Below are 9888 nucleotides of genomic sequence, written 5' to 3' on the forward strand. Positions count from 1 at the left end.
TGCCTTTAAACAGCTTGGAAAAATCCAGAAAACGATGTCATGGCTTTTGATAGGCTAATTGACATCATTTGAGTCAATTGGAGGTGTACCTGTGGATGTATTTCAAGGCATACCTTCAAACTCAGTGCCTCTTTGCTTGACATCATGGGAAAATCTAAAGAAATCAGCCAAGACCTCAGAAAAAGTGTGGTTCATCCTTGGGAGCAATTTCCAAACGCCTGAAGGTACCACGTTCATCTGTACAAACAATAGTACGCAAGTATAAACACCATGGGACCACGCAGCCGCCATACCACTCAGAAAGGAGACGCTTTCTGTCTCCTAGAGATGAACGTACTTTGGTGCGAAAAGTGCAAATCAATACCAGAACAACAGCAAAGGACCTTGTGAAGATGCTGGAGGAAACAGGTACAAAAGTATCTATATCCACAGTAAAACGAGTCCTATATCGACATAACCTGAAAGGCCGCTCAGCAAGGAAGAAGCCACTGCTCAAAAACCGCCATTAAAAAAAGCCAGACTACGGTTATCAACTGCACATGGAGACAAAGATTGTACTTTTTGGAGAAATGTCCTCTGTTCTGATGAAACAAAAATAGAACTGATCTCAAGAGATCAGTCAGGAAGTTAAAGCTTGGTCACAAATGGGTTTTTATAATGGACAGTGACCGCAAGCATACTTCCAAAGTTGTGGCAAAATGGCTTAAGGACAACAAAGTCAAGGTATTGGAGTGGCCATCACAAAGCCCTGACCTAAATCCTATAGAAAATTTGTGGTCAGAAATGAAAAAGCGTGTGCGAGCAAGGAGGCCTACAAACCTGACTCAGTTACACCAGCTCTGTCAGGAGGAATGGGCCAATATTCACCCAACTTATTGTGGGAAGCTTGTGGAAGGCTACCCAAAACGTTTGACCCAAGTTAAACAATTTAAAGGCAATCCTACCAAATATTAATTGAGCGTATGTAAACTTCTGACCCACTGGGAATGTAATGAAAGAAATAAAAGCTGAAATAAATCATTCTCTCTACTATTATTCTGACATTTCACATTCTAAAAAATAAAGTGGTGATCCTAAGACAAATAATTTTTACTTGGATTAAATTGTGAAAAACTGAGTTTAAATGTAATTGGCTAAGGTGTATGTAAAACTTCCGACTTAAACTGTAAGTAAATGCATGTATTATTCTCATAAATGTAGCCCATACATTGATTCTTTGTAACAATTAGATATTTAACCTGTTTGGAGACTGGTTTTTGTTCGGAATTTCGGATGAATGACGTGCCCAAAGTAAACTGGATAGAAGACACTGAAGTTTCTAAAACTGTGAAAATGTCTGTGGCTCAGTTGGTAGAGCATGGTGTTTGCAACGCCAGGGTTGTGGGTTCGAATCCCACGGGGGGCCAGTACAAAATATATATATAAAATGTATGCATTCACTACTGTAAGTCGCTCTGGATAAGAGCGTCTGCTAAATGACTAAAATGTAACAGAACTGATATGACAGGCGAAAACCTGAGGAAAATCCATCCGGAATTTTTTGTTGTTGTTGAGGTCACAGGCAATTTCAGTGCTAGCCTATGGTTAACACAAATAGATAGGACCCAGATTGCAGTTCCTATGGCTTCCACTAGATGTCAACAGTCTTTAGAAAGGGTTTCAGGCTTGTTTTTTGAAAATGAGCAAGTAGTTGGAAAAACAGTCTTGTTGGTGCGTGAATGAGGTGCGCGCTCTTCATTATTTAACTTCCCTATTGAACATACTGTTCTCCGTCTTAAATATGATTGTTTATTTAGATATTAGAGTATCTGAGGATTAATTAGAAACATCGTTTGACTTGTTTGGACAAATTTACTGGTACATTTTGGATTTGTTTGTATGCATGTTGAACGAGTGGATTACTGAGATCATTGGCGCCAACTAAACTGACTTTTTGGATATCAGGAAGGACTTTATCGAACAAAACAACCATTCATTGTGTAGCTGGGACCCTTGGGATTGCAAACAGAGGAAGATCTTCAAAGGTAAGTGATTTATTTAATCGCTATTTGTGATGCCTGTGCTGGTTGAAAAAGTATTTTGATTTTGGGCGCTGTCCTTAGATAATCACATGGTATGCTTTCACCGTAAAGCCTTTTTGAAATCTGACAATGAGGTTGGATTAACAAGAAGTGAAGCTTTTAAATGATGTATGACACTTGTATTTTCATGAATGTTTAATATGATGATTTTTTGTATTTTGCATTTCATGCTCTGCAATTTCACCGGATGTTGTCGCAGGTTTTAATTGCTTTAAACTAGTAGATAGCTCATCTTGATCATGTGTTGTTCCTTCTCTCTTTCTAGAAGCGATCAGTTACAAGGCAAACATACAGATTGAGGCCCTCAATCAAACTGAGGACAGAGAAATGTGTGCACCAGACATGTCAAGACTTCTTACATGCATGGCTTTGTGATGTAAGTTATACAAAAATGTGAGTTGTTTGGATGACCCAGTTGCTGGGTTGCAGGCATTGGGTCAATAGTTGGGTTGTTTTCTGTAAATACAGCAAGGATAGGTTGTTGGTGCTGGGTTAACTTCACTATGGCAGCATTCGGAATTTTGGATGGAAAGCGTGCCCAAATTAAACTGCCTGCTACTCAGGCCCAGAAGCTAGGATGTGCATATAGATTTGGATAGAAAACACTCTAAAGTTTCCAAAACTGTTAAAATAATGTCTGTGAGTACAACAGAATTGATATGGCAGGCGAAAACCTGAGGAAAATCCATCCAGGAAGTACTATTATTTTGAAAGGCTGTTTTTCCATTGAACGCCTATCCACCATACAAAGACTTAGGACCCAGTTCAAGATCTCTCTATGGCTTCTTCCACATGTGGCCAGTCTTTAGGCATTGTTTCAGGCTTTTACTCTGAAAAATGAGGGAGATACAGCACTTTCAATGAGTGGACAATAGAAATTTCCAGACATGAGTCCAGCATGTGATCGAGAGCGAGCCTTTCTTGTTTCTCCTTTTCAATTGACGAAGTTTTTGTCCGGTTGAAATATTGATTATTTATGACAAAAACAACCCGAGGTTTGATTTTTAAACATCGTTTGACATGTTTCTACAAACTTTTATTGTACTTTTTTGACTTTTTGTCTGGATGTTGAGAGCGCACTTTGTGCCTTTGGATTACTGAACTAAACACGCCAACAAAACTGAGGTTTTTGGACATTATCGAACAAAACAAACATTTATTGTGTAACATGGAGTCCTGGGAGTGCCACCAGATGAAGATCAAAGGTTAGTGATTCATTTAATTGCTATTTCTGACTTTTGTGAGTCCTCTCCTTGGCTGGAAAATGTATGTATGGTTTCTTGTGATTAGGCGCTGTCCTAACAATCGCATGGTGTGCTTTCGCCGTAAAGCCTTTTTGAAATCTGACACTGTGGTTGGATTAACAAGAAGTGTATCTTTAAAATGGTGTATAATACTTGTATGTTTGAGGAATTTTAATTATGTGATTTCTGTTGTTTGAATTTGGCGCCCTGCAATTTCACTGGCTGTTGTCGAGGTGGGACGCTACCGTCCCAATGATACCAGAGAGGTTAATAAGGTAGGGCTATGGATATTCTCCTACAACCAGCGTGTGAAGTCCACCAGAATACTTGCAGGTATTGTAGTTCTAGTACGACGAGTGGAAAACAGCTAACGTTATTTTGACAGACTAAGCCTTCATTTCACCATACTTGCTGTATTGGTAATTTGCACAGATATTCTGTCATAGTGACCAACCTGACACACAACACACACACATCACAGGCTGGGAGCAGGTCATGGGCACTTTGGGGTAAAGTACCGTGCTCAAGGGTACAACAGAAGTAGGTATTATACCCTTTTATTATACATTTGAGTTCAGCCATAATATTTGTTGTATCTTTTCAGGGGGATGCAATTGAAATTGTAGCCAGCTCTGCAATGCTTGTTTGAAAAAGAGGGATACTTCGAAAATGTAAAAAAAAAAAAATTTAAACAATGGATGAGCTTTTCTTAGTAATCTAACTGAGAACCATTTAGGGTTCCAGTAAATCTTTTGAATAAGTTAAGCTTTGAGAGCGGTTTAGTGCTTTTATATTTAACAATCTCAACCCCCCCCCAATTCATATTATGTAATTATTATATTTAACCTTTATTTAACTTAAGAACAAATTCGTATTTATAATGACAGCCTACCCCAGCCAAACCCGGACGATGCTGGGCCAATTGTGTGCCGCCCTATGGGACGCCCAATCACAGCCGGATGTGATGCAGCATGGATTTGAACCAGGGACTGCAGTGATAACCCTTGCACTGAGATGCAGTGCCTTAGACCGCTGCACCACTCGGGAGCCCTATCATATAGATAGGCACGCTTTATCTTGTCTGGTTTAGCGTCCTCCCAGGTAAAGCTAAATATTTTTTGCTCGTATGTTTTGAAAAACAAATCATCAGGAGTACAGTAGGCAGCGCCATAAGTAAGTGATTAAACTGAGATATGACTAAGAATATAATAATTTTTCCATAAATAGGCAGGTATTTACCTCTCCATGGTTGCAGGATCTTGTCTATTTTCACAAGTTTTCTTTTGAAATTCGTTGTGGAGAGCTCACTTGGTATTCATATCATAGAATATATAAATATGTCTACTTCACCGTCAACCCATTTTATAGGTATACTGCAGGGTAATGTAAAAGTAGTATTTTTTTTTAAAGATCCAATACTTAATATTGTACACTTATCATAATTAGGTTTTAGTCCAGAGAGTACAGAAAAGTTATCTAGATCTTCTATGAGACATTGCAGGGATCTAGCTTGCGGACTTAATATTAAACTTGAGTCACCGGCATGCATGGACACATTTTTTTTTTTTAAGCCTTTCTAATCCTCTAATGTTATTTGATCTGATTTTATTAGCTAGCATTTCAATCGCCATAACGAATAGATATGCAGACACCCTTGATTAACTCCTCTTGACAATTCAAAACTCTGAGAAGTATCTGCTATTTACTATTTTACACCTGGGGTTGCTATACATTACTTTTATCCATTTTATAAGAGAATCACCGAAATTGAAAAAATACAGGCATTTAAAAATAAAATCCAGTCTACTTTATCAAAAGTATTTTCAAAGTCTGCTATAAATATCAGGCCTGGTTTCATGATGTTCTATTATTTCTAGTAGTTGTCGTATATTATCTCCAATGTATCATCCATGTAAAAAACCTGTCTGATCAGGATGAACAATACCTGGTAAAACCTTTTTAATTCTGAGTGCTATGTATTTCGCTAGTATTTTTGCATATAGATAGACTGGATCTTTATATTTGCCATCTGGGTCTTGTTTTAATAATAGTGAAATCAGACCTTCCTGCTGAGTACCTGACAGACTACCATTTCCATAGGAATAGTTAAAACACGCTAACAATGGAGCTTTGAGTATATAAGAAAAGGCTTGATATATACATCTACTGGTATGCCATCAAGCCCTGTGGTTTTTCCAGACTGAAAGGATTTAATAGTCTCAAAGTTATTTCTGTACATTTCTTAATTTTTAATTTTTTTTATTAGTTGGATAGAATTCCTTACAGTAATCGTCATTCAGTGGGTGAGGATGAGATGGAAAAGAGAACATCTGCTTACAATATTTAACTTCCTCTTATAAAAATATTAATTGGATAATCATAGATGTCTCCCTCTTCAGTAACGAGTTTCTGCAAAAAAATTTTGTTAGCGTTCCTGTGTTGAAGAATTTGGTGAATTCTTTTTCATATTCCATCCAGTTTGCTTTATTTTTGTAATAGATTACATTAGATCGTTCTTGAATAAGTACCTCCAACTTATTGTGTCTCTGTAGTATCATTTTTATTGCTATCTAACTGTACTATTAGTTCATGTATTTCCCTTGTTAGTCTTGTCTCTTTAGCCAGAAACTGCTTTTTTATTACTGATGAATATTGAATGACCTCTGAAGGTACATTTCAAGATATCCCAAACAATAAGGGAATTTGCTGAACCTATATTGTACTGGAAAAATTCAGTTATAAATGATTTTGTCTTAGTTAAAAATAAATTGTCCTCCAGTAAACTTCCAGTAAATTTCCAATATCCCTGTCCACGTGGAAATTCTATACGATTTATGTGAAGGCCAATTAGATGATGATACGGTCGCATTCTGTCTCCTATTAAAACTTATATATATATATTTTTTAAATAGAAACGTATTTTGACTTGTTTTAACAAAGTTTAGCAGTAGCTTCTTGGATTACTTTCTCTGCATGTTGAACGAGTGGATTACTCAAATCCATGGCGCCAACTAAACAGACTTTTGGGGATATTTTTTATTTTACTTTTTTTAATTTCACCTTTATTTAACCAGGTAGGCTAGTTGAGAACAAGTTCTCATTTACAATTGCGACCTTGCCAAGATAAAGCAAAGCAGTGGCACACAAACAACAGAGTTGCACATGGAATAAACAAGCGTACAGTCAATAATACAATAGAAAAAGTATATATACAGTGTGTGCAAATGAGGTCATAGTGGCAAAATAATGACAATATAGCTATTAAACACTGGAGTGAACGATATGCAGAAGATGAATGTGCAAGTAGAGATACTGGGGTGCAAAGGAGCAAAATAATAAAATAAATAACAGTATGGGGATGAGGTAGTTGGATGGGCTATTTACAGATGGGCTAGGTACAGGTGCAGTGATCTCTGAACTGCTCTGACAGCTGGTGCTTAAAGCTAGTGAGGGAGATATGAGTCTCCAGCTTCAGTGATTTTTGCAGTTCGTTCCAGTCATTGGCACCAGAGAACTGGAAGGAAAGGCGACCAAATTAGGAATTGGCTTTGGGGGTGACCAGTGTATATATATATACCTATACCTGCTGGAGCGCGTGCTACGGTTGGGTGCTGCTATGGTGACCAGTGAGCTGAGATAAGGCGGGACCAGCCAACGAGAGCATACAGGTCGCAGTTGTGGGTAGTATATGGGGCTTTGGTGACAAAACGGATGGCACTGTGATAGACTGCATCCAATTTGCTGAGTAGAGTGTTGGATGCTATTTTGTAAATGACATTTCCAAAGTCAAGGATCGGTAGGATAGTCAGTTTTACGAGGGTATTATTGGCAGCATGATTGAAGGATGCTTTGTTTTGCGAAATAGGAAGCCCCCATAGAGACCGCCAGAGGTCTGAACAACAGGCCCTCCGATTTGACACACAACTCTGTCAGAGAAGTAGTTGGTCAACCAGGCAAGGCAGTCATTTGAGAAACCAAGGCTGTTGAGTATGCTGATAAGAATGTGGTGATTGACAGAGTCGAAAGCCTTGGCCAGGTCAATGAATACAGCTGCACAGTATTGTCTCTTATCGATGGTGGTTATGATATTGTTTAGGATCTTGAGCGTGGCTGAGGTGCCCCTATGACCAGCTCAGAAACCAGATTGGGAAGGTACGGTGGGATTTGAAATGGTCGGTAATCTGTTAGTGAACTTGGCTTTCGAAGACCTTAGAAAGGCAGGGTAGGATAGATATAGGTCTATAGCAGTTTGGGTCGAGAGGGTCTCCCCTTTGAAAAGGGGGATGACCGCGGCAGCTTTCCATTCCTTGGGGATCTCAGACAATACGAAAGAGGTTGAACAGGCTAGTAATTGGGGTTGCAACAATTTCGGTGGATAATTTCAGAAAGAGAGGGTGCAGATTGTCTAGCCCGGCGGATATGTTGGGGTCCAGATTTTGCAGCTCTTTCAGAACATCAGCTATCTGAATTTGGGTGAAGGAGAAATGGGGAGGCTTGGGCAAGTTGCTGTGGGGGGTGCAGGGCTGTTGACCGGTTGTTGGAGTAGCCAGATGGAAAGCATGGCCAGCCGTAGAAAAATGCTAATTGAAATTCTCAATTATAGTGGATTTATCTATGGTGAGTGTTTCCTAGCCTCAGTGCAGTGGGCAGCTGGGAGGAGGTGCTCTTATTCTCCATGGACTTTACAGTGTCAGAGAACGTTTTGGAGTTTGTGCAACAGGATGCAAATTTCTGTTTGAAAAAGCTAGCCTTAGCTTTCCTAACTGCCTATATCTCACTAGGTCGTTTTTTAAGTCTCAAAATATGCACTATTTGTAATACATAATATTTGTGATTTCCTTAAGGGCACGGTAATAGTTTGATTTTCTTTACAGTCCATTGAGGTACTAAACACTGTTATAGTCCCCCATCATAATGATTTGATCATTTTTAGCCTGTAAATTTAAAAATTGGTATAAATATTTTTGAAAAAAGGACTGATCATCCTGATTTGGACCATATAGATTAATGAGCCAAATTTGTTTTTCATCCACTATCATATTCAAAAAGATCCACGTTCCTTGCGAATCAATCCTGACTATTTGCACATTCAAATCAACATTTGTTGGTTAATGTCATCACACCTTTTCAGTTCCTTTGTCCATGACAGAAAATTATTTTACCACCCAATTTCTTTTTCAACACAACTTCATCTAAGGATGTAGTGAGTTTCCTGTAAACAGTATATGTTCTATTCCTTTTCTTTTAGCCACGTGAAGTCTGATCTTTTTTATAATCTGCTAAACCATTACAACTAGCTATATTTATTTCACCCCTTACCTAGCAATATTTCTAGCAATATTTGTTTTATTCCCTTGCCTGTTTGCGTTTAAGCCAATGCCATAGATGTTCGAAAATTGAGTCAAGATATTATGTGTGTAGTAAATCTGAGTTGGTTGATCTGTATGATACGCTCACAGGTGTATATACTCATACTCATTAGTGGACCGACATTGGAGCAAGGTACACTGCTTGGGGCACTGAATGTGTGCTTCACGTCCTATTATGTGTATGATATTAACTTTCCCACTGTGCCCCAGCATGTGAATTCCTACTGACCACGGTGTATCAGCTGCTAGAAACAGAATCCCCTGCAGTAATACTGTTGCGAGCATTTTTTTCTTCCACTGAACAATAGTGGATAAGTATCTGCTCTTGTATGTAGTTTGAGAAGTGACAGGAGGAAGCACAGCCCTTCGGCAGATGTGTTCCTGTGAATTAATAGATCAATGGATGAGCCATGAGTGTCTCATTCCAATGCTAATATTCAATTCCAATGCTGTTGAATGGACATTGTTTTTTTATGCATTTGTGCCTGCTTTTTGCCTACAGTACAATATATAGCTTGTTTGCCTTTAGTTCAACTCCTGAAGCACGGTCTGGTATGTTTTCATTCTATAACAACAATTTATTTTAAATACAAATGTTACATTTTGGGGATTGTGAAGAGTGCTTTGAGTGAAATACAGTTATCAAGTAATGACTCATTAGTCCATGTCCTTAGTAGAGTCACCTTGACATATTTTACACTTGTTCTGTGTAACAATGTTTTAACTAGACCCAAATGTAGACCATTATTATATGGCAAAGCAGCATGATGTGTATGTGTGTGTCAGTGGTGGTCGGTGCCGTTTAAGATGAGGGAGGCCGATCAATGTTTATGAGCATGGTATTGTGGATGAAAATGTTATGTTTGTGCTTTTCTAATAACCAATTCGACTGGGTTCATGCAAGTGACCAATTGATCGTGCCTGGGAGGAATCCTCACTATAAGTATCTGCAATTTGGCAGTGTGCCCAGAAAATTGTTCTGAGAACTGAAAGTGTCCGTTTCAAGATCTCAACTTGGAGAGAAGAGGCCTTGTGAGATATTGGCCATTTGATAAATATTAAAGCATTGTATGACTGTCTAAAGGGTCTGGGAAATAGTCTCCGACAAAGATTGGCACATATACACTTTTGGTAAAAGTACGGGACCTGACTTACCCCTAATCAATAAAACTAAAACGGTTATGGGATTTTTTC

This window comes from Salmo salar, chromosome ssa13 (genome assembly GCF_905237065.1).
Source record: "Salmo salar chromosome ssa13, Ssal_v3.1, whole genome shotgun sequence".
In the NCBI taxonomy this organism is placed as follows: domain Eukaryota; kingdom Metazoa; phylum Chordata; class Actinopteri; order Salmoniformes; family Salmonidae; genus Salmo; species Salmo salar.